The 27,186-nt window shown below is 42.0% G+C and overlaps 1 protein-coding gene across 1 annotated transcript in view; it reads left to right on the top strand.

Moving 5' to 3' along the window:
• The window catches only part of syt1a (synaptotagmin Ia), a 253,282-nt gene that overhangs the window by 47,154 nt on the left and 178,942 nt on the right, over positions 1-27,186 (top strand). The window lies entirely within an intron of this gene.

The raw sequence follows: 27,186 nt of genomic DNA, 5'->3' as shown, positions 1-27,186 counted from the left end.
ATGTTCCTCAGCTCAGATGTTCCTCAGCTCAGATGTTCCTTATTTCAGCTCAGATGTTCCTCATTTCAGCTCAGATGTTCCTCATTTCAGCTCAGATGTTCCTCAGCTCAGATGTTCCTTATTTCAGCTCAGATGTTCCTCATTTCAGCTCAGATTGTCCTCAGCTCAGATGTTCCTTATTTCAGCTCAGAATGACGTCCTGATGCTCTTCATTTCAGCTCAGAACCTGCTGGTATGGATCCATAAACCTTCTTTCTTTTTACTGGAACGTCTGGTACTGGGCGTGTCCACATACTTTTGGTGCTGGTGTGTCTCATTTCAGCTCAGATGTTCCTTATTCAGCTCAGATGTTCCTCAGCTCAGATGTTCCTCATTTCAGCTCAGATGTTCCTCAGCTCAGATGTTCCTTATTTCAGCTCAGATGTTTCTCATTTCAGCTCAGATTGTCCTCAGCTCAGATGTTCCTCATTTCAGCTCAGATGTTCCTCATTTCAGCTCAGATGTTCCTCAGCTCAGATGTTCCTCATTTCAGCTCAGATTGTGCTCAGCTCAGATGTTTCTCAGCTCAGATGTTCCTCATTTCAGCTCAGATGTTCCTCATTTCAGCTCAGATGTTCCTCAGCTCAGATGTTCCTTATTTCAGCTCAGATGTTCCTCATTTCAGCTCAGATTGTGCTCAGCCCAGATGTTCCTCATTTCAGCTCAGATGTTCCTCATTTCAGCTCAGATGTTCCTCAGCTCAGATGTTCCTTATTTCAGCTCAGATGTTGCTCATTTCAGCTCAGATGTTCCTCAGCTCAGATGGTCCTTATTTCAGCTCAGAATGACGTCCTGATGTTCTTCATTTCGGCTCAGAACCTGCTGGTATGGATCCATAAACCTTCTTTCTTTTCACTGGAACGTCTGGTACTGGGCGTGTCCACATACTTTTGGTGCTGGTGTGTGTTGGATATGAAGGTTAGGCTGAGGGTTGAGGTTAGATGTAAGCTCATGATCCCATTTTTGTTTTCTCCGGGTAATTAATTGCACCCCTAATGCAGGGTAATACCCCCCCACCCCACCCCCAGGGGATTATGGGAAATAAATACGAGCGCGCACCACTTGGCGTCCGCGAGGCCGGTGCGTCGCTAATAATCTCCTCCCTGGCGCTCTCGATAAAGACCAGGGAGAAGATAAAGGGAGGAGAGGTCACCTTGTTGTGGTCTCCATGGTGACCGGCTTGATTGACGAGCCACTCAACCAATTAGCGCCAATAATACCCCCCCCACACACGGGCAAGGACAAGGGAGGGACGACCGCGGGAAGGAAGGGTGGGGGGTCGCATCCCGAACCTCAAACCCCGTTTGCGTGTAGATGATTAGCTTCTCAAACGCGCGTGATGAATTTAGACGCGGCTAATAAACTAAATGAAAATTGCAGGTTGAGGACAGACGGATCCTGACGGAGCTCTTCATCAGCGCCGGAACAGACTGGATCAGGTCTGTGGTCCATTAGAGCCACTTTGTGGAGCTTTTAGGAGCTTTTTATTTCATTTATTATTATTTATTTATTTCCTAAACAGCCAAGTCGATTCTCAGTGCAGATTAAGATTTATTTATTTATTTATTTATTTATTTATTTATTTATTTATTTATTTATTTTTATTATTTATCATTTATTATTTATTATTTATTATTCATTATTATTATTATTATTATTATTATTAATATTTATTTTTTTATTTTAATTATTTATTATTCATTATTATTATTATTATTTTTATTATTATTATTTTATTATTTATTTGTTTTTATTATTTATTTGTTTTACTATTTATTTATTCATTATTATTGTTTATTTTATTAATTATTTTTTATTTATTTGTATTATTTATTTATTTATTATTTATTATTATTAATTAATAATTGAATTAATTTACTTTTTTATTTATTTATTTATTTATTTATTCATTATTAATTTGTATTATTAATTTGTTTTTATTTTTTATTTACTTCTTTATTTTATTATTTATTGTATTATTTATTTATTTTCATTATTTATTTATTTTTATTTATTCATTTTATTATTAATTTATTTTATAATACTGTATATTTATTTCATTATTCATTTATTTTTATTATTTATTTATTTTATTATTCATTTATTTTATTATTTTTTTTATTTTATCATTTATTTATTTTATTATTTATTTATTTATTTATTTATTTTTATTATTTATTTCTCCTCCAGCTGTGCGCCTCTCTCTGAAGGAACAGGCTCGGGCCGCCGCCGCTCTGTTAATCCGGCGCATTACACCATTTCATTTCCTCTGTAATTCTTTAATCAGCGAGGCCCCGGCGCACCGGCGGTTACGCTGGAAGCAATTTCACGTCGGAGACGCGCTCCCGCGCCCGCGCCCCTCCGAATCCGCCGATTATTCAGTTAAGTAACCGGCGTGGATGTCTTACTACACCGAAATGAATATCCGGCACGCCGGGCGGGGGAAATTATCTCCAGATTATTACACGGGAGCCGAGCCCACGCTGGGGGTGAGGGTTGGGGGGGGGTGTAGCGGTGTTTAGCCTCGTTCCTCGTTTAGACGCGGCCGCGCTTCTGTACGGCGGATCTCTGTCAGGCTGAATTACACCTCAGTGTCGACTAATGAACACATGATGTCCCGTTCTTCTCTCTGATACTGATACCTCAGGAACAGCAGAGCAGTCGTACAGTGTTTATAAACACCTCAGAGTTTTACTGTTAGTGTTTATCTCTCTGCTTTAGTGTTTGATCTTCCAATTGAATGTTTAGTGTTTGGTGTAATGTCATGTTGGTGTTTGATAAAATATGATTGATGTGTTTGAGAGAATGTTTGGTGTTTAATCAACCCTCTTGATCAAACGTTTAGTGTTTGATATTCTGCAATAAATACTGTAATTACAGTAAGTGAGATAAAAATAATTGATTCTCCATGCAAATTAATTACAGAATACATTAGCCGGACTATTAGCAGTATTTTAAAATTAAACACCAACAAACACCATGCAGGTCTTTTTGGCTTGGTACAGTTTACATACATCACACTGAAGTGTTGAAGAGTATTAAGTGAAGAGGGTTTTAGGTCTAATCCTGGTGTTTGGTGGTCAATGTCGGTCTTTGATGGTCTTTCTTAAAAAAAGAAAATGATGAATGTTTGGTGTTGGATGTTAGTTATCCATAGTGACAGTGAATGATGGTGATACATGGAGAGTGTTGGTGTTTAATCAACTATGTCAATCAAATGTTTAGTATTTGGTGTAATAATGACTGTTGGTGTTTGGTGTTGAATGCTAGTTATCCACAGTGTTTGACAGTGGGTAATTGTGTTACATGGAGAACTCTGGTGTTTAATCAGCCTTCTCAATCAAGTATTTTGTGTTAGGTGTTATAATAAATGTTGGTGTTTGATAAGGAATGTTGGTGTTTGACAGTGAGTATTTCACAACATGGGAATATATGTTGGTGTTTGATGGTGAATGTTCATTATCTATAGTGAATAATGGTGTTACATGGAGAATGTTGGTGTTTAATTAACCTTCTCGATTTAATGTTTAGTGTTTGGTGTAATAATAGTTGTAGGTGTTTGATGTTGAATGTGCTGTTTGATGAAGAATGATTGATGTTATCATTAGTGTTTGAGAGGGATTAATGGTGTTATATAAAGAATGTTGGTGTTTAATCAACGCTCTCGATTGAATGTTTAGTGTAAGTGTTGGTGTTTGACAGTAAGTGTTCTGCACCGTCTGACCGTGTACCAGAGTTGATGTAGATTGGTGTATAATTAGGTGTTAGATGGTGTTAGTAGCGTCGGTGTTGATCCAGCTCCTCTGCAGTGTTTTTTGTGCTCCCGTCAGTCTGACCGCTCGGTGCTCTACAGTTATTGCGTGGTGTTCCTGCAGGCAGTTCCAAGTGTTCCAATTTATTTTGCTCCTGTCCCAACTTTTTTTGGAACATTAAAGAACAGCTGACGATGAGTCATGAGGCGTCGCCGCGTTAGCTTTTAGCCGTGAGCAGAGACGCCGTGCTAGCATGAGCCATGAATGCTAAGCAGCCTCAGAAGCGTCTGATGACAGATGCTAGCATTGATCTGTTGAGCTGTCCATCATCCGAACCCCCCCGGCACTGAGAGTCCATCACAGCACCTCAACACCATCAAACTCAACACCGGATTAACTAACACCATTAAACTCAACACCGGATAAACTAACACCATCAAACTCAACACCGGATAAACTAACACCATCAAACACAACACCGGATAAACTAACACCATCAAACTCAACACCAGATAAATTAACACCATCAAACACAACACAGGATAAACTAACACCATCAAACTCAACACCAGATAAACTAACACCATCAAACACAACACCGGATAAACTAACACCATCAAACTCAAAACCAGATAAACTAACACCATCAAACACAACACAGGATAAACTAACACCATCAAACTCAACACCAGATAAACTAACACCATCAAACTCAACACCAGATAAACTAACACCATCAAACACAACACCGAATAAACTAACACCATCAAACTCAACACCAGATAAACTAACACCATCAAACTCAACACCAGATAAAATAACACCATCAAACACAACACCGAATAAACTAACACCATCAAACTCAACACCAGATAAACTAACACCATCAAACTCAACACCGGATAAACTAACACCATCAAACTCAACACCGGATAAACTAACACCATCAAACTCAACACCAGGTACAATAACACCATCAAACTCAACACCGGATAAACTTACACCATCAAACCCAACACCGGATAAACTAACACCATCAAACTCAACACCGGATAACTAATACAGTTACATTTAATAAATACACAAACACCTCAGATCCACAATCACCACAATCGTCTCTACACATAATGTTGTGTAAGTACGTGGAACAGTGGTCGCTTTGATCCATGTTGTCATTGGTTGTCCATGAGTCACCAATGATTCTCTCCACAGTCAAGCGAGCTTCACACAGTTTTATAAACTCCTCCTGCAGGTCCAGACCGACGTGTTTAATAAACGATCGTGTTTTATTTAACGCTCTCAGGTCCTGCAGCCCTCACACGGAGCTTCACAGCAGGACGAGCTGGAGATAAAAGCACCCGCGCTCCTCATTTCCATTCCCTCATCAGGCTGGCTGGGTGATTCCAATCCCTTAATACATGGTAAAGCCCACTGTTCCATAAACAGCATCATCAGAACTAAAGCGGAACATCAGAACATCTCACTCAGCCTCGCCGTGTGAGCCAGTTATCAAACCCAGTCCAGATGAGACAGCAGTGAATCATCCAACCCCTCCCGCTAATGCTAACGTTATCGCTGAGCAAAATTAAGCCAGTGTGAAACCTGGCAGGGACTGATGTTCCACGCTGGTGCAGATTAAACCATGTGCTCTGTTTTTACTCCTTTCTGAGGATCTGGCAACCCGCTGCATGCAGAACCAGATTTCTGGTGCTTTATATAAGACACGTTTTGATGTTGGGGTGGCGGAGGGGTGGCGGAGGGGGGGTTGGCGTCTGTTTAATATGCGGTGTAGGTGGTGCGTGTGGAGACGACGCCCGTCCTGTACCCATCATGCTCCCGCTGAGAGGCGTTTTAACTCCAGGAGGAGAATAAATCCTCTTTTGTGAGGCAGCAGAAGTCCAGGCTGCTCTTTTCAGGCAGGATCAATAGAAATGATGAGGACGATAGCACAACCCTCCGTCAGAACGAGCCGCCGGGAGCTGAAATGTCACCGCGTGGAGCCGGACGCTGATTCTCCTGAACGTCCTCAGTTTTCTTCTGTGGAGGAGCAGATGATGTTCAGCGGAATTATGTGTTGTACTAAATTTATAATAGAATCCGCTGTAGAACCACTGCAAAATATTATAAATAATTATAAAATATTATATATTATAAATAATATATATTATAAATAATTATAAACATCCAGAGAATGTGGGAATACAGTCACGACTGAGATTTATTCTTAATAATATTAATATTCATATTCATAAAACTGTAATAATAATAATGATACTGATAATAATAATAATAATAATAATAATAATAAATAATTTAAAAACTAGGAATAATAATAACAATAATAATTATAATATTGAAAATCGATAATTAATAATAATAATAATAATAATAATAATAATAACAATAATATTGATAACAATATTAACAATAAAATTAATATTAATAACACTATATTAATAACAATAATATTAATAATAATATTAACAATAAAATTAATATTAATAACACGGTAATAATAATAATAATAATAATAATAATAATAAAATAATAATATTAAAAATAATAATAATAATAATAATAAAAATAATAATAATGATAATAATAAAATGATAATAATAAAAAATAATAATAATAATAATAACAGTAAAATATAAAAAATAAAAAATAAAAATAATAATAATAATAATAATAATAGTAAACAATAATATGCTGTTGTCTTTTGAATAAACAGGCACAAATTCCCACAGACACACTTCAAAGTTTTGTGAGAAGGTTTTCAGAGTGGCAGTTGTTCTATTTGAAAAAAGTCACACAGAGAGTCAGTCTACGTACTTTAATAACGTTTCAAACTAGCTCACGGTCAGGCGTCTGAATACTTTTGGCACTATAGTGTATAGTGAACATTAGATTCTGATCCGTTATTTATTGGCTGTTGTTGGGAGGAAGCTTCACTCCTCACGTTAATTAAAGGCTCGGCTGGTGGTGGCGGCGCTGAGACTCCGAGAGGGTTCAGCCCTGCTCGACCCGGACTGTAGAAAACAGCATCATTATTCATCCATCTGTCAACACGTCACCGTCTGCTTCCCATTCGTCTCCTCCGCTCCACACGTCCATTTCTCTCTAAAACGGCTTCTTTTATCTGCGCCGCACTTCCAATTTACTTCCAATTTCTGAAACATCCGTCTTTATTTATCCCGAGAAAATTAACAGTCAGATACACAGAGAAACAGAAGTCAGATACCTGCGAGCGTCGGGTGTTCAAGAGGAGAAAAACGCTCATAATTATATTATTCTGAGTATTTTCATTTCATCCAGAACAGAAGCAGTTACAGGTGAAATAATAAAGGACCTAGACTTCAGCCTTGTGGGACTCCATGAACTCTGATCTCTATTGATTTGTCACTGATTCCAGACATCGTATGCTAGGTTTGGGTGGTGCTCAGTTGCTTTAATGCCTTTTGGGTGGACTTAGATAGTTGTTCTATCTGCAAAACCTGTTGCCTGTTATACCTCAGCGTCAACACACAGAATGATGACCTTCTACGTTTAACAGGTGGAAGGAAAGCAAGGCAAGGCATGTCATCCAAGCATCCTCACATATTTTAGCACGTTGAACAATGAGAGCCATTTCTGGATATTTTTGGATGATGGCTCTTATTGTTGTTTGTGGAGTCCTAGAGCTATTCGTCACAACAGCTATGACGTGCCATGCATGGACTCCACAAGACCTCTGAGCTTCTGAACTGGAGTAAACGAGATATGTTGGACCGAATTAGAAGCTTATAAGTCTATTTTGTTCAGTGGTGGACAGGAGTTGTATGGGTACTCTGACAGGCACAGAAAAGTTGGTGTTATTCAGCTAGTACCAGACACCACAGCCTGATGTCCTCTGTCATCAGTTGAGTCTTGGCCGCCCAGCTACCTGTCAGCGGTTTGTAGTTCGCCCTTCCATGGTCAGTGGGTTCTCACCAAAACAGCCTGTTGGCACCATCAAGGTCACTCAGGTCTTTTTCACCCTTGCTTGAAATTGTAGAGGTTAGAGGTGGTCAAAGCTCCTCCAGTGAGACGAACTGTTTGATACCCCTGAAGAAGCCTGATACCCCTTTTCCACTGACGCATAATGGGCTGCGTTCTGGTTTGCGGACTTGATTTTGAATTGGTTCAGCATTTTTTCACCAGAAAAAAGAGGTTCCAGAGAGTGAACTATGGTTCTAATCTGGCACCACAGAATACCAGCGCGAACCGTGACGCCATCTGTGGGCGTGTCAGAGTGTCGAGGTTTGGGTGCTTTCACATGAGAAGCTGCTAAACCGCTGTGCTGGTGTCTCATATGGAGCTTGATGCTGCACTTCCAAGTCACCTGATAACATTTCTACACTCATTGTCCATTTTATCAGCCCCACTTTCCATATAGAAGCACTTTGTAGGTCTACAATTACTGACTGTAGTCCATCTGTTTCTCTGCATGCTTTGTTAGCTCCTTTCACCTTGTTCTTCAATGGTCAGGACCCCCACAGGACCACCACAGAGCAGGTATTATTTAGGTGGTGGATGATTCTAAGCACTGCAGTGACACTGACATGGTGGTGGTGTGTTAGTGTGTGTTGTGCTGGTATGAGTGGATCAGACACAGCAGCGCTGCTGGAGTTTTTAAACACTGTGTCCACTCACTGTCCACTCTATTAGACACTCCTACCTAGTCGGTCCACCTTGTAGATGTAAAGTCAGAGATGATCGCTCATCTATTGCTGCTGTTTGAGTCGCTCATCTTCTAGACCTTCATCAGTGGGCACAGGACGCTGCCCACGGGGCGCTGTCGGCTGGATGTTTTTGGTTGGTGGACTATTCTCAGTCCAGCAGTGACAGTGAGGTGTTTAAAAACTCTGTCTGATCCACTCATACCAGCACAACACACACTAACACACCACCACCATGTCAGTGTCACTGCAGTGCTGAGAATCATCCACCACCTAAATAATACCTGCTCTGTGGTGGTCCTGTGGTGGTCCTGACCATTGAAGAACAGGGTGAAAGGGGGTAACAAAGTATGTAGAGAAACAGATGGATGGCACCAAGCTTCTAAGAAGCCATCATCCCATCTCTAACGATCACTATGCCTTTGAAACACTAAACTAAACCCTCTATTGTTGATGATCTCGCTGGTATATTGTGGAGCGTGTGGATCAGCAGTGTAACTCTGAAGAGATGATAGGTTATGGCCTCAGAAGCAGATCAGCAGATGTAGGAACCAGAGGGTGGAGAAGCTCGGTGTGAGATCTGAGATTTTCCTGGGTAATTTAATTATCTTTATCAGAGCTGGTACAGCCACGCCCAGAGCTACAGCCAACCGGCGCCGGAGATTTAAAAATAGCCGAGTGTTCATGCTCGGTCCTCCACGACCTCTCGCTGCTCGTTACTTCATCATAATGGAAATCAAATCGAATTAAAGCTCCAACTGTTTGAGTTCAGTGTTTACAGTCATGTAAGACTGTGGGAATTTGTACGGACCACAGTTTAAGATATTGATGGTTAAGGGACTTGCTCAGGGGTCCAACAGTGTCAACTTGGCAGTGAACCCCAACCACGGGGTCATGGACCTGTCCCACACTATAGCTTCTTGGATCAAAGCTGGTAGTTCTGGTAATCCCATGTCTTGTGGATTATACAGAAAGTATTTAGACCCCTTGATATCCACTCCAATCTACATTTAACTACCCAGAATGATGATGTGAGGAGATGATAGTAGTGAACTGGACTGGTGAGCAGAAGGTTGCTGGTTTGAATCCTCAATTGTTGGCCTTGTATACTTGTATTCCAACTGAGCAGCAACAGTTTATAATAATAATAATAATAATAATTAATAAAATAATAATAATAATAATAATTAATAAAATAATAATAATAATAATAATAGTAATAAAATAATAATAATAATGTAGGATATATTAATAATAATAATAATAATAACAATAATAATAATAAAATAACAAATAATAACAATAATAATAATAACACTAATAATAACAATAATAATAAAATAATAATAATAATAATAATGTAGAAAATATTAATAATAATAATAATAATAATAATAGTAATGTAGAAAATATTATTATTATTAATAGTAATAATAATAATAATTATAATAATAATAATAGTAATAAAATAATAATAATAATGTAGGATATATTAATAATAATAACACTAATAATAATAATAATGTAGAAAATATTAATAATAATAATAATAATAATAATAGTAATGTAGAAAATATTATTATTAATAATAATAATAATAATAATAATAATTATAATAATAATCTAAATAATTATATAATGTAGAAAATATTAATAATGTAGAAAATATTAATAATAATAATAATAATAATTATTATTATTATTATTATTATTATTATTATTATAATAATAATTTCTTGTTTATAAGCACCTTTCGAGATGCTTGCGGACACTGTAGAACCACAGACATAAAACAGCAATTGTAAGGCACTTTGGATTTAAGCGTGGTTAAGGTACTGGACTAGTAATTGAAAGGTCACTGGTTTAAGCCCCACCACTGACAGGTTGCCACTGTTGGGCCCTTCAGCAAGGCCCTTAACCCTCTTGCTTAGACTGTATACTGTCACAGTACTGTAGGTCGGTTTGGATAAAAGCGTCCGCTAAATGCTGTTCAAAAAACTGCTGAAAACATCATGGAGGAGGAAGATGATCACCACTGAGCGAGTGTATGAGACGGCCAGAACAGAAAAGGACGTAAATATGACGTTATGTGATGAGGTGTTATGACAGGACTCGTGGACTCGGAGAAAGCTGACCCATCTGTGCAGCCAACCATCACAAAGCCATGATAAGGTCACGTCTCCTACATGTGTTGGAGGTTGGGAGAAAGACTCCCAGTGTGAAATACCATAATAAAACCACTGGCTTAATGGATTCCTGATTCTGAAATACCGCAGGGATCTTGGGGCCTGTCCAGGAGGCTTTACTAAGCTAATGTTGACCCTGTCCGTCCTTCTGCTTCTCTCCATCTGAGCTCTGAAGTACCCTCTGATCCTGTAGAGCACCACGCAGCAGAACACAGCAGATCCTCGTCCTGATCTGATCCCTGTTTTCAGTCCCGGGCCAAAACATCCAGATGCAGAATTAATAACGTAGAGAACTTGGCTCAGACGCTGCTGAGAAATGAACATCAGGACGTGACGTGAAGAATCTGTTGGTTATAAATACAGAAGGAGCTTCTGTTCCAGAGCGTCTGGTGCTGGAGACCTGGTTCAGGGCGTCTTCACGTCCACAGAGGACAGCAGGTACGCTACACGTCCAGAAGTACCTGCGACGTCCGACTGTCACCTTAAAGGCCGTCCTGCTCTATAAATACTGACATTAATATCCAGCTGCTTCAACTTCTGCAGACCTGTTCTAGGAGTTTGGAGTTCCGTCATATCCAGTTCCTCTTCCTCTGCTGGAAACCCCGATGGTGTACGAGGAGGGTATATCCTCCTGACACGCCCTCCCTCAGATGCGTACACACTCCACCAACCCCCTCATATTCCTTCGTACTGAGGTTTGGTCTCGCGCACGTTCCTCCACTTCTGTACAGGCGCCTCGTCCTACCAACCAGGGTCCTCACCCGCCGCCGAAGACCCCGCCCATTTATTTTTTAGTCCTGTCTTTTCCCACCCAGCAGTTGATCTGATAGCATGGCATCAGAAACCGTCATGCTACTGTGATAAATTCAGCTACATGAGATGGGGAAAACTGTTGTCACTTAACACAGGCCGCCGCTGCATCAGGAAATGCAACCTGAAATTCTGGTACATCAGTTATATACAGAAGCACCAAAAGATAGTGAACACGTGTGCTGTGGTCAGATGAGACCCTGGCCCCAATGCGGCCCCGATGCGACCCCAATGCGATCATCCCAGAGCTGTTGAGTGGGGCTGAGGTCAGGGTTCTGTACACGCCACTGAGGTTCTTCTGCACCAATCTTGACAAGACCAAATTCTAATTCTAATATTAGGACTGTCCACATACTTTTGGCAGTACAGTGTACACCGATCAGCCATAACATTAAAACCACCTCCTTGTTTCTACACTCACTGTCCATTTTATCAGCTCCACTTACCATATAGAAGCACTTTGTAGTTCTACAATTACTGACTGTAGTCCATCTGTTTCTCTACATGCTTTGTTAACTCCTTTCATGCTGTTCTTCAATGGTCAGGACCCCCACAGGACCACCACAGAGCAGGTATTATTTAGGTGGTGGATCATTCTCAGCACTGCAGTGACACTGACATGGTGGTGGTGTGTTAGTGTGTGTTGTGCTGGTATGAGTGGATTTTTAAACACCTCACTGTCACTGCTGGACTGAGAATCGTCCACCAACCAAAAACATCCAGCCAACAGCGCCCCGTGGGCAGCGTCCTGCGACCACTGATGAAGGTCTGGAAGATGAGCGACTCAAACAGCAGCAATAGATGAGCGATCGTCTCTGACTTTACATCTACAAGGTGGACCGACTAGGTAGGAGTGTCTAATAGAGTGGACAGTGAGTGGACACGGTATTTAAAAACTCCAGCAGCGCTGCTGTGTCTGATCCACTCATACCAGCACAACACACACTAACACACCACCACCATGTCAGTGTCACTGCAGTGCTGAGAATGATCCACCACCTAAATAATACCTGCTCTGTGGGGGTCCTGTGGGGGTCCTGACCATTGAAGAACAGGGTGAAAGGGGGTAACAAAGCATGTAGACCAACAGATGGACTACAGTCAGTAATTGTAGAACTACAAAGTGCTTCTATATGGTAAGTGGAGCTGATAAAATGGACAGTGAGTGTAGAAACAAGGAGGTGGTTTTAATGTTATGGCTGATCGGTGTATATAAGCACGTTCTCTATCTGAGAGAAGATGAAGTGCACCAGCAGCTTCGGTTGGTGAGAAAGTCAGATCTAGGGTGTGATATCAGAAGCTCTGCCATCACATATCAGCATTAGCATCTCCTCCAGCGACACCTTCTCCAGGCAGAAAGCAGCTACAGGGTGTGAAAATGTCACCCATCCTGACAGGTTGAGAACGAGTCCAGAATAGAACTGGGAACATGAGCGATATCCTCCTCGCTGTCAACTGGTCCATACCCGGGTGAGTGAGGAGCCTTGGTGTGAACCCAAAGATGTGCTGAGGGACGAGGAGGTCGGGATCAGTCTGAGGTGGCTCCAGGTGGTTCTGGAGACCTGTGCACTGCTTGGTGTCATTTCTACCTACAGAATCATTTAGGAGATTAAGTACATGCTTCCAGCCTTGTGCTAACAGTTTAGGGAAGGTCCTCATGCATGACTGTACCATGGACATCTTTATGCGTCTATGAAGACCAGGTTTGGTTTGATGAGTTTGGTCTGGAGGTACTTCACTGACCTGTCCAGAGTTTTCAGAGATTCCTGATGTTAACCCTACTGAACGACTTTGGAGTGAATTGGAATGCCAGCTGTAAGCCAGACCTTCTTGCCCGTCAGTGCTTGACCCCACAATACCTGCATCTATACTCCAGAATTCTGTGGAAAGCCCTCCCAGAAGAGCTGATGCTATTGCGCTTGCAAACGAAGGACACACTGGCACCGTCACCCTCGCCACACACGCCCGAATAACATCCGTTTCATGACCTGCGCCGGTCTGGCTCCACCGATGGCACCGTTTTGCGTGTTTGCAACAAAGCCGTGATGAATCCACCTCGCCGAGAGACACCAGAACAGCAGTTTCTGTAAAACTTGACAACTTCAGCTCACAGTATCGAACCCTGAGTCCAAAAATACACGACATGTTCAAAAGTATTGGGACGCCCCTTATAATCACTGTTTCAGCCACAACAGTCACTAACAGGTGTAATAATTTACATTTAATATTTTCAGCACTTAGCGGACGCTTTTTATCCGAAGTGACTTACAGTACTGTGACAGTAACTTTCATAGCAATTGAGGGTTAAGGGCCTTGCTCAAGGGCCCAACAGTGGCAACCTGGGAGTGGTGGTGTTTGAACCAGCGACCTTCTGATTTCTTGTCCAGTATCTTAACCGCTAGGCTACAACATATAAAGAAAATGATATGCTTCCAACTTTGCAACATTTTAATAATAATACTGATAATTAATTAATAATAATAATAATAATAATAACAATAATGATAATACCAATAATAATAGTAATAATAATAATAATAATAATAATAATAATACCAATAATAATAATAATAATAATAATACCAATAATAATAATACTACTACTAATAATAATAACAATAATAATTATACAGTATTTATAATAATAATAACATATTGATAACTAATAATATATTATAATTATTAATAATAAATAATAATAATAATAATAATAATAATAATAATAATAATAATAGAACCACAGATATAAAACAGCATGGAAATTAATCAATATAAATAAATAAATAAATAAATAAATACATAAATAAATAAATAAATAAATAAATAAATAAATAAATAAATAAATAAATAAATAAATAAATAAATAAATAAGGAAAGTAACAAGCATGGCAGAAGGTGCAGTGGTAAAGAGTTTGGGGAAGGTCATGAAGAAAAGCTCATCAACTGATCAATCAGCACATTAACCGAACGGGCACAAATTCTCACACTCAGACACACTTTTACAAATAAGTCTAGAAGTTCTAGAAGAACAAGCTCAAGATCAGGTGTCCGAATACTTTTGGATTAAGGAGGAATGAATTTTCTCTGTGTTATTAAGCAGCTCGTGTTGTTTCTCTGAGATCTTCCAGCCCTGAGCGATCAGCTGTAGAGGTTTAAACCCGGATCTCGGTTTCTCGGTTCCTCTGGGACCTCGACTGAAACGTCTGACTGGTTCTGAATGACAGACGGGTCACATGACCCTCATTAGTCGACACTCGGCCGTGACTAAAACTGAACGCACGGCGGCGGATCGTACAAACGGATCCCATCACGCACCCAGGGCATGGCAGGACCCGGAGAAAGAAGACCCGGCACGCCGAGGTTATCGTGGAGCTCACAAAGCACTTCTGTACCGGTTCCCTGGAGCTCAGGAGGGCTTTTGTCTATTTGGGACCCCTGAGTGACCCGCTCGGGCCCCAAGGAGGGGGGGGGGGTTCCTGCTCCTGATCTGGACGCTCCTGATAAGGTTCCTGAGATGAGCTCGAGCTGTATAATGATCACTGTTCTCCACCTGTAATATAGACGTGTAACATCTCAATCATACGTTTAATCACGAGAACCAAAAATTAGAGGTCAAAAGTATCTGGACACCCCTGATTGATAGATGGTCAATTGGTCAAGTGGTTGGTTAGTTAGTTGTCTTTATAAGCTGTTTGGTTGATGCGTGTTTGAGTTGATGGGTGGTTGATTGGTCAGGTGGTTGTTTTTTATTGTTCGGGTAGATTGGTTTGTTTGTTTGAGTTAATGGTTGTTTGGTTGGTTAGTTGGTTGTTTTGTTGGTTGATTGGTTGGTAGGTGTTTGAGTTGATGGGCGTTTGATGGTTGGTTGGTTATATGGTTGGTTTGGTTGTTGCTTGAAATAATGGTTGTTTGGTTGGTTAGTTGTTCTTTGGTATTTAGTTGGAAGGTTGGTTTGTTGTTTTTCTTTTAGTTAAGGGTTGTTTGGTTGGTTTGTTGGTTGTTTTTTGGTGGTTTGGTTAGTAGGTGTTTAAGTTGATGGGTGGTTGATGGTTGATTTAGTTGTTGTTTGGTTAGTTGTTTTTCATGTTAGTTGAAAGGTTTATTAGTTAATTGTTGGATTTAATGAATGTTTGATTGGTTTGTTGGTTGGTTGAACAGTGTTTGGTTAGTTAGTTGGTTAGTTGGTTGGCTGTTTTAGACAGTTCACCTGTGCTATGGACAGACCATAAGTAATTTAGATTTAGTGTAAGTGAATAAAACAGAATAGAATTAAATAGAATATAACAGAACGCTTTCATTTATCTTATCTACGTTCTAGTTTGATGTTGATGTAGAAACCTTCATGTTGGACCAGTTGTCCAGTCCCAGTGTGACCACGTCCACATGTCCACATACCCAGAGAAACCAACAGCTTTCACCACACCATGATCACCTAACGCTGTAATCCGGTGATGCTGCAGGACCGGTTTTACCAGGTTGCTTAGGAACAACCCGTCCTCCTCCTGGTGTTATTTCTGATTTAAACGTCTTGGTGTTCACACCTCCAGAGATGAAAATGAGTGTGAGAAGCTTCATCTGCTGGATTAAAACCTCCTCCGCTGCTCCAAACTTCTACACCCGTCTCCTGAAACAGACTCTGAGACTCTGGATGAAGTAATCAAGTGTTTGTTTAGGTGTTGATCAATCCCCACTAATCCCCACCTCCAGCGTTCTCGTTCATGGTGTTCCGTAGTTTTCATGGTCCTTTTGGTTCCTCTAATATCGCTTGTTACACTAGTCTACCCGGAGAACCATGTATAATAACACATCACACACTGCACTCAACAATACACCCAGTGAACACAAGGTGGAGCTACTCTATCTACATGGATAACTAGGCTGAAGGTTAATTACTATACTACTGCTAAATGCTAACAACTAAATGCTAAATGCTAACAACTAAATGCTAAATGCAAAAATAATTAAGAGAGGCGTCTACATACTTTTAGCCATATAGAATAGTATAGAGTAGAATAGAATAGAATAGAGGAAACAATAAAATAAAATAAAATAAAGTACAACCGAATAGATTAGAATAAAGTACAACAGAATATAGTGAAAATAGAATAGAAGCAGAAAAAAATATAATCAAATAACATAGTGTAGAATAGAATAGAACAGAGTAGAGTACAATAAAATAGAGAAGAGTAGAATAGAGTAAAAAAGAATATAGTAAAATATAATAAAATACAGTAAAATAGAGTAGAGTAGAATGGAACAGAATAGAATGAAATAGAGTAGAATTGAATAGAACGGAATAAAATGGAGTAGAACAAAACAGAATAGACTAGAACAAAATAAAGTAGAATAGAATACAACATAGTACAATGGAACAGCATAAAGTAGGATAGAATAGAGTAGAGAAGAATATAATTAAGTACAATACACTAGAGTAAAATAGAATAGAGTATAACAAAATAGAGTAAAATAGAATACAACAAAGTAGAATGAAATAGAGTACAATAAATTAGAATAAAGTAGAACAGAATAGAGTAGAATATAATACAGTATAATAAAATAGAGCAGAATAGAATAAAATAGAGAAGAGTAGAATAGAGTAAAAAAAGAATACAGTAAAATAGAGTAAAGTAGAATGGAACAGAGTAGAATTGAATAGAATGAAATAGAATAGAATAGAATAAAACAGGCTTAGCCCCAGAGCGGCGTCTCCACTGAACCCTGGGATGGGGTCGCGGCCCTGATGGTGCAGCCAGCCCCGGTCAGCAGGTTCAGCTTGGCTGTAGGAGACAGGAAGTAGAATTTGATAGGATGAGGATCTTGACAGTGCATCAGTGTTCCTCTCTCTCCGGCTGCTGATTTACCCCCGAGCGACCGCTAGCACACTGGAAATGTCACATTCTGCTCCACGCTCACATCTTAGCCAAGGCCAGATTAGCATGTCCGGGTCACGTCGTTGTTCCAGCGCCGCTTAGCAGAGCGGCTCTTCATTCAGATGTTCAGTTTCAGCCGTTTAGCATATTTATTTACCCAAACTTACAAATGCTAATGAAAAATAGACTAGCTAAGTAAGAGCTCTGTACCCAAGGTCTCGCCCTGCAGTAGGTGGCTCCTCCGAATTCAAGAGTACATGAGTTTCAGCCACACTACTGACGTCCATGATGACATGGTTAGCCAAATGTGGTCTGGAGGAGCTTCAGTGGCCTGCAGGAAGCCCTGACCCCAACCCTACCAAACACCATGGGTATAGTTTGGAATGCTTAGCAAGCCAAGTCTTTTCATCCAAAGTGCCTGAAGATTGGAGACTGTTGTGGCTGCAAAAGAGTGGGGACGAAAGAGGGAAACTCTATATTAATGTCAACAAGCTTTTCAACAAGCGTCATCCTCTAGTATACAGCGCCCCCTAGCTTCCACCATCTTCTAGTATGAACACAAGTGGGAGCTACTCTATCTACATGGGTGACCAGGCTAAAGGCTAATGCTAAGCTATTGGCTATGCTACCGCTAAATGCTAACCACTAAATGCAAAAATAAATAAGAGAGGCGACTACATACTTTTGGCCGTATAGAATAAAATACAATAGAATAGGGTAAAAAAATCTGAATAAAATAAAATAAAATAAAATAGAGTAGAATAAAGTAGAAATGAATAGAATAGCAGAGTAGAAAAGAAACAAATAAAACAGTGTAGAATAGAATATAGTAGAGTAGAATAGAATAAAATAAAGTAGAATAGAGTACAATATAATAGAGTAGAATAGAATAGCGTAGAATAGAAAAGAGTAGAATAGAATAGAGTAGAATAGAATAAAATTGAATAGAATAAAATAGAATAGAATATAGTAGAATAAAATAGAGTAGAATATAATAGAGTAGAATAGAATAGAGTAGAAAATAATAAAATAGAGTAGAATATAATAATATATAATAGAATAGAGTAGAATATAATAAAATAGAGTAGAATATAATAATATATAATAGAATAGAGTAGAATATAATAAAATAGAGTAGAATATAATAATATATAATATAATAGAGTAGAATAGAGTAAAGTAGAAAAAAATAAAGTACAATATAATAAAATAGAGTAGAATAAAATAAAGTAGGATATAATAGAATATAGTAGAATATAATAAAATAGAGTAGAATAGAATTGAGTAGAATAGAATATTTAGGAACTCCACACAGAAAGGACCCTGACCGTCCAAGTGGACTAGAATAATTGAATAGAGTAGAATAGAATAAAATAGAGTAAAGTAGAATATAATAAAAAAGTAGAATAGAATAGAGTAAAGTAAAATAAATTAGAATGTTCAGAATCAATTCCTACAACTAGCGCCCCCTAGCTTCCATCATTCTCTAGTATTCAGCGCCCCCTAGCTTTCATCCTTTTGGTGCCCACCTACTCACCATCCTCCAGTGTTCAGTGCCCTCAGCCTCCACCATCCTCCAGTGTTCAGTGCCCTCAGCCTCCACCATCCTCCAGTGTTCAGTGCCCTCAGCCTCCACCATCCTCCAGTGTTCGGTGTTCTTGTGTTCTCTGTCGTGTCGACTAGTTTAGTTCTGGTTTCTTCTGTTCTTTGATTCCACTGTGTCCGAGTTTTCATGGTTCCTTTGATCTCTATTTGCCTCTAGTTAAAAGCTGTTTCATCTTATTTAACCTCCATCAAAGAATAACTAAATGCCGTTTAACAACAATCGTATATCGTAAATGTCACGTATTTAATGAGAATTAAATTGTTGGCGTGATCTTGGGCGAGGATTCTAACACTATGACCAGTTTGTTACCATGGAGACCGCCTTCTCATTCACTTTAAACCGTACCATTACACACATGTGCTGGATACACATGCTAGCTTGCATACGCGTGTTAGGCAGTCTGTAGATTTTAATGATTTCCGGCTTCTTCCTCGCACGACGACTTCCGAGCCCTTAGCGGAGTAAAACTTACTGACTGTGGACAGTGTCTGGGGTTCATCCTCCATGCACGATTCGGGTTTCCCTACAGTCCTTGTAAACACACTTACAAACCTTGCGAAAGAACCGTCCCAAAGAAGTGGAGGCTCTTATTCGTAGGCACAGGGGGAGGAATCGTCTCCATATTAGAGCTTATAGTTTTGGACTAGGGTGTCCAGTAAACTCAAGGTCAGCTGTCCACATACTTTCGGTCATTCTAGTGGACCCTGGGAACAGGTGCCAGGCTGTTCCTGGGCATCATACAGTCACCTAAAACCTTGCAGAAGGGCCGTCCCGAGGTAGCGGGTACTATAATTCGTAGAAACAGGGGGAGGAATCGACTCCATATTAGCGCTTATAGTTTTGGAATAGGATGTCTAGTAAACTTTGTCAGGTGTCCACATACTTTTGGTTATACAGTTGGACCCTGGGGTCAGGTGCCAGTCTATTCCAGGGAATCACACGGTCACTTATTTATTCCCCCTATTCGCAGTCACCTAAAACAGCGAACACAGTCACCGTTTAGCATCCTCGTCCTCTCTCAGGCTTCATCAGTGTACTGAACGCTATCTGTTACGCTAACTGCTAATTAGCTGTCTGTTCCGCCGTGACACCGTACCCGTGTAGCGCATCCCAAACGCCGCTCTCCTTTCATTTTCTCGACACTCATTACTTGTTGAATTAATTCTAATAAAAGCTCTTCAATCAAACACGAGAGTTTGGGACGCGGCCGCCGCGAAGTCCCGCCGATTCATTACCGCCCAGCCGCTCGAGTACAAACATCAAAGCAGCGCACCGCAGGATTAGCCATGCTAAGTGCCGCTTAAAGTTTGAGCTTTACGCGTCGAGCCCATTAGAAAACGCAGCGCGACCCTCGGCCTGCTAAACACCACCAATAAAAAAACACCCACGATCCTCGTTCAGCGTCTCCATCTGTTCCACAGTCGAGCTGCACTCCAATATTTCCACCGTCCGTCTGTACCTGTCAGTACCAGACGCTCAGCGCTCGGCCGCGGTGCCAGTTCGGCTCGTCTTATTATCCGTAAACACGATCTGTTCACTACCGCGCCACTTAGCCCTGGCAGCACCAGTATTTATAGCAATAACACCGATATAGTGCAACTTTCACCCACAAACACCAACATTCATCATCGTGCACCAGCATTCACTCCCAAACTGCAAAGATACACTCTCAAACACCAACATGTACCCTCAAACACCAACATGTACCCTCAAACATCAACATGTACCCTCAAACACCAACATGTACCCTCAAACACCAACATGTACCCTCAAACATCAACCTTCACCCTTAAACACCAACATGTACCCTCAAACATCAACATGTACCCTCAAACACCAACATGTACCCTCAAACATCAACATGTACCCTCAAACACCAACATGTACCCTCAAACATCAACATGTACCCTCAAACACCAACATGTACCCTCAAACACCAACATGTACCCTCAAACACCAACATGTACCCTCAAACACCAACATGTACCCTCAAACACCAACATGTACCCTCAAACACCAACATGTACCCTCAAACATCAACATGTACCCTCAAACACCAACATGTACCCTCAAACACCAACATGTACCCTCAAACATCAACATGTACCCTCAAACATCAACATGTACCCTTAAACACCAACATGTACCCTCAAACACCAACATGTACCCTCAAACATCAACATGTACCCTCAAACACCAACATGTACCATCAAACATCAACATGTACCCTCAAACATCAACATGTACCCTCAAGCACCAACATGTACCCTCAAACATCAACATGTACCCTCAAACATCAACATGTACCCTCAAACACCAACATGTACCCTCAAACATCAACATGTACCCTCAAACATCAACATGTACCCTCAAACATCAACATGTACCCTCAAGCACCAACATGTACCCTCAAACATCAACATGTACCCTCAAACACCAACATGTACCCTCAAACATCAACATGTACCCTCAAACATCAACATGTACCCTCAAACACCAACATGTACCATCAAACATCAACATGTACCCTCAAACATAAACATGTACCCTCAAGCACCAACATGTACCCTCAAACATCAACATGTACCCTCAAACACCAACATGTACCCTCAAACACCAACATGTACCCTAAAACATCAACATGTACCCTCAAACACCAACATGTTTCATGTACCCTCAAACACCAACATGTACCCTCAAACACCAACATGTACCCTCAAACACCAACATGTACCCTCAAACATCAACATGTACCCTCAAACAGCAACATGTACCCTCAAACATCAACATGTACCCTCAAACATCAACATGTACCCTCAAACACCAACATGTACCCTCAAACATCAACATGTACCCTCAAACACCAACATGTACCCTCAAACATCAACATGTACCCTCAAACACAAACATGTACCCTCAAACATCAACATGTACCCTCAAACACCAACATGTACCCTCAAACACCAACATGTACCCTCAAACACCAACATGTACCCTCAAACATCAACATGTACCCTCAAACACCAACATGTACCCTCAAACATCAACATGTACCCTCAAACATCAACATGTACCCTCAAACACCCACATGTACCCTCAAACACCAACATGTACCCTCAAACATCAACATGTACCCTCAAACATCAACATGTACCCTCAAACACCCACATGTACCCTCAAACACCAACATGTACCCTCAAACATCAACATGTACCCTCAAACATCAACATGTACCCTCAAACATCAACATGTACCCTCAAACACCCACATGTACCCTCAAACACCAACATGTACCCTCAAACATCAACATGTACCCTCAAACACCAACATGTACCCTCAAACACCAACATGTACCCTCAAACACCAACATGTACCCTCAAACATCAACTTTCACCCTTAAACACCAACATGTACCCTCAAACATCAACATGTACCCTCAAACATCAACATGTACCCTCAAACACCAACTTTCACCCACAACCACTGACATTTATCATCGTGCACCAGCATTCACTGTCAAACTGCAAAGATACACTCTCAAACACCAACACTTATCAAATACTCGCCCTCAAACACCGACATTCATCATAATGCACCAGCATTCACTCTCAAGCTGCAAAGATACACTCTCAAACACCAACATGTACCCTCAAACACCGACATTCACCCACAAACACACATTCATCATCGTGAACAAGCATTCACTCTCAAACACCAACATGTACCCTCAAACACCAACATTCATCATCATACACCAGCATTCACTCACAAACTGCAAGAATTTATCCTCAAACACCAACATGTACCCTCAAACACCAAATTTCACCCTCAAACACCAACTTTCACCCCTCAAACACCAACAGTGATCAAATAATTACCCTCAAACACCAGCATTTACCCACAAACACCGACATTCATCATTATGCACCAGCATTCACTCTCAATCATGCTCTAGTATTCATCATCAAACACCAGTATTCATCATCATGCTCTAGTATTCATCATGCGCTAGTATTCATCATCAAACACCAGTATTCATCATCATGCTCTAGTATTCATCATGCTCTAGTATTCATCATCAAACACCAGTATTCATCATCATGCTCTAGTATTCATCAAACACCAGTATGTAAGACACCGCCATCCTCCCACCACTAGAGGGAGACCGCGTGCCACACCCAGGGATAATTAAGCTGATTGACATCAGCTGTGCAGCACCTTTATAAAGGCTGCGCACGGCTCACTCGGCGCAGAGTCTTGTGTTAATGTAGTAATACCAGACCTCGCCGGTAATTTGGTATTCTCTTCTTAAGAAAGACATCTTTCGTCCTCTTTTTCTCTGTTTCGGGAACATTGGTTTTCCCCTAAAAGAAAGACCTTTTTGTTTATCTCCCTGTTTAAATAACTGAAACAGTTTTAGAAAAGTAAAGTAATTTATCATTTCTTTAGTAACCTCACACCTTTGTTGAGGTCTCTTTGAGTTCTGAAACGACTACCCAACAGCCAGCGGGTAGCTCATCAGATTAGTTTTTCTTTGTGTATTTTTTTGGGTTTGTTTGGCATCCTTTGTTTCGTTTCCCGCCTGTTTGAGGCGCATATGTTAATAAGTGATTCAGATCGCTGTTTCTTTAGTTTACCCTATAGAGTAGTGGTTGGTGCCTCAGTCTCTCGAGCTCAGTACGCTGACGTGCGGGGTTCGAAACCACACCTTTTATTTTTTATTATCAAGTTGCGGTCTCCGCTATTTCAGTCAGTCTTTCCTCTCTGTTTTCCCTTTTTTTCAACAAACACACAGTTCCTTTATATATATATAAATACACATATATCTTCTGCTATTTGTTTACATTTAAGGGTTATCATTTAAAACCGTTAAGTAGTTTAAAGTCACAAGCACTTTAACCAAGCCCATAGCGAATCGGGTAGAGCAAAGCTCTTTAACACCCGCGATCCCGGTTCGAATCTCATTCACTGCGATTTTTCAAATCTGCTTTTGGGCCCCACCAGACCGTTATTTAAGATCTGGGAAAACACAACACGAGGCGTTTGAGCCCCGTAACAGAAAGACTCTGCCAGCATGGACCCAGCAGACAGGAATATGTTGCAGCAAGCCATAACAGCCCAGGGGGCCCGGTTAGGGGAGCATGAGGAGGCGCTGAGCCAATTGGCCCAACGCATGCATGAACTAACATTGGCAGTCCAACGGTTAAACTCCCCTCCCAAGGAGGAGACACCTTCTGTTTCACCTGATCAGCCACTCCCCTCTATCCACCAGGACGTCATGCTACCAGCACCCATTAGATTCAGTGGTGAACCAGGGGCATGCAGGGGATTTCTGCTTCAGTGTTCCCTGACATTCCAACTAGCACCCACCCAGTTCCCCACTGAAGGAGCCAAGGTCGCATATATGATTTCTCTCCTCACGGACAGAGCTTTAACGTGGGCTACAGCCTTGTGGGAGAGCAAGTCTTCTGACTGTAGCACCGTTGCGGATTTTACCGCAGCTATGAAGCGGACCTTCGATAGTCCTGTACGAGGTGCCGAAGCTGCTTCAGCCCTTCTGAATTTACGGCAGGGCTCACTCTCAGTCGCCGATTATACCATCTCCTTCCGCACTTGGGCAGCGGAGAGTGGTTGGAACTCGGAGGCTCTGATGGCCGTCTACCAACAGGGGCTTAATGAGGACCTTAAAGACCTCTTGGCCACCAGAGACCCTCCTGCCAGTTTGGAGGACCTGTATGAGGTCACTACCAAACTTGACAACCGCCTACGTGAGCGTCGGCGGACCAATAAGAAGGCACAACGAGCCCTGACCCCAGAGGAAGCGCCTGTCCGCCCCCGACTTGCGGCCTCTTCCGAAGGAGGTGAGCCCATGCAGATTGGGCGGGCTCACCTGACTCCCCAAGAGGTTGAGCAACGTCGCCAGGGGGGGCGGTGCATGTACTGTGGGGAGGGAAGCCACAAGCTGGCTCAGTGTCCAGTCAGGCCAGTAAAAGGCCAGGCCTACCCCCGGTAGGGGGCCCCAGGGTAGGCCCAGTTCTAGGCCCCAGGTCCAGTGGGTTGTTCCTTCCTGTCACGTTGAGCTGGAACAACTCGCGCGCCGAAAAAAAGATTGCAGGCCTTCATAGATTCCGGCGCCGCAGGTAATTTTATGGACCTCACAATGGCCCTAGAACTAGGGCTACCCATGGAACCTTTGGTGACACCGCTACCGGTGGCTGCCATTGACGGGTTCCCACTCCGGTCTGGGGCCATCAAAAGACAGACCAGACCCATTACTGTGAGTGTAGGTCAACACTCGGAGTCACTTTCATTTTTTTTAACGCAAGCGCCGGATTTGCCGGTCATCCTAGGATTCCCCTGGTTGGTCAGACATAACCCCCGAATCGACTGGCTTTCCAAATCCATCCGACACTGGGGCCCATATTGTCAGGGCTCCTGTTTGGCTCCTAGGTGTCACCCAGGCAGCCTCTCTCAAGAACCAGTCGATTTGAGCAAGGTTCCGGTGACCTACCATGACCTACGAGAAGTCTTTAGTAAACGGAAGACGGAGGTGCTACCCCCCCACCGCTCGTTCGATTGTGCCATTGATCTGCTACCGGGCACATCTCCCCCTAGGGGGCGCCTTTTCTCTCTCTCTGGACCCGAGAGAACAGCAATGGAGAAGTACGTCCAAGAAGCCTTAGCCCAAGGCTTTATCAGACCCTCATCCTCTCCCGCTGGAGCGGGCTTTTTCTTCGTAGGCAAGAAGGACGGAGGCCTACGGCCCTGTATCGATTACAGAGGCCTTAACAAAATCACAGTCAAAGACCGATATCCCTTGCCCCTTATGACATCTGCTTTCGAGACACTGCAACAAGCGTCTGTTTTCTCTAAACTAGACCTTCGCAGTGCCTATAACCTCGTGCGAGTTAGATCTGGGGATGAATGGAAAACAGCGTTCATCACCCCGACCGGTCACTATGAATACTTGGTCATGCCGTTCGGGTTGATGAACGCACCAGCTGTCTTTCAGCGCCTGATCCACGAGGTCCTCCGAGAAACACTTGGTCTCTACGCCTTTGTATACCTTGATGATATTCTCATCTTTAGTAAAACTGTGAAGGAACACGTCGGCCATGTACGACGAGTGCTTCAACTACTCCTTGAGAACCACCTTTTCGTGAAACTGGAGAAATCCCAGTTCCACATACCCGAGGTCCACTTTCTAGGGTTTGTGGTTTCCCAGGGCAAACTGGCCATGGACCCTGCTAAACTCAAGGCTGTGGCTGAATGGCCACGTCCAACCTCTCTCCGGCTGGTCCAACGCTTTTTGGGTTTTACCAACTTTTACCGACGGTTTGTTAGAGGTTTTGGGTCAGTCGCAGCGCCCCTGACGGCTCTTACCCGAAAAGTGCCAGGACCTTTTCGGTGGACAGACGAAGCACAGAAGGCGTTCGACGAACTTAAGCGTAGACTGATCTCGGCGCCCATTCTTCATCTTCCTGATCCCCAACTTCCTTTTCTAGTGGAGGTAGATGCCTCCGAGGTAGGGGTAGGGGCAATCCTTTCTCAGCGCTCGGGCGTGGACAGGAAACTTCATCCTTGCGCCTACTTCTCCCATCGCCTAACGCCTACTGAACGCAATTATGGTGTAGGAGATAGAGAACTCCTTGCAGTCAAGATGGCTCTCGAAGAGTGGCGGCACTGGCTAGAGGGGGCCAAACATCCGTTCTTGGTCTGGACGGACCATAAGAACCTTGCATACATTCAGGAAGCCAAACGACTAAACCCCCGGCAAGCCCATTGGACGCTATTTTTTAGTCGCTTTGACTTCACCCTCTCATACCGGCCAGGCACCAAGAACGCCAAACCTGACGCCCTCTCCAGACAGTGGGAGGAGCCACAAGCCCGACCAACATTACCCATCCTTCCTCCAGAACGCATAGTGGCACCGCTGCGTTGGGGAGTTGAGGAAGTAGTCAAGAGAGCCCTTCTAGCCGAACCCGACCCAGGGGGAACCCCTACCCATTGCCTGTATGTCCCCGCATCAGCCCGGACTCAGGTCTTGCAATGGGGGCACGAGAGCTTCTTCGCAGGACACCCTGGAGCTACTCGCACCCTGAAGTTAATTCAGAGGCGGTTCTGGTGGGCTAATATGGCTCGGGATATCCGGCAATTCGTCTCTGTGTGTGAAACGTGTGCACGCAACAAGGACTCCAGAGCCAAGCCACCAGGGTTGTTACACCC

The sequence above is a fragment of the Trichomycterus rosablanca genome, chromosome 1, assembly GCF_030014385.1.
Source record: "Trichomycterus rosablanca isolate fTriRos1 chromosome 1, fTriRos1.hap1, whole genome shotgun sequence".
In the NCBI taxonomy this organism is placed as follows: Eukaryota; Metazoa; Chordata; class Actinopteri; order Siluriformes; family Trichomycteridae; genus Trichomycterus; species Trichomycterus rosablanca.
This window is presented reverse-complemented; position numbering and strand designations above follow the sequence as displayed.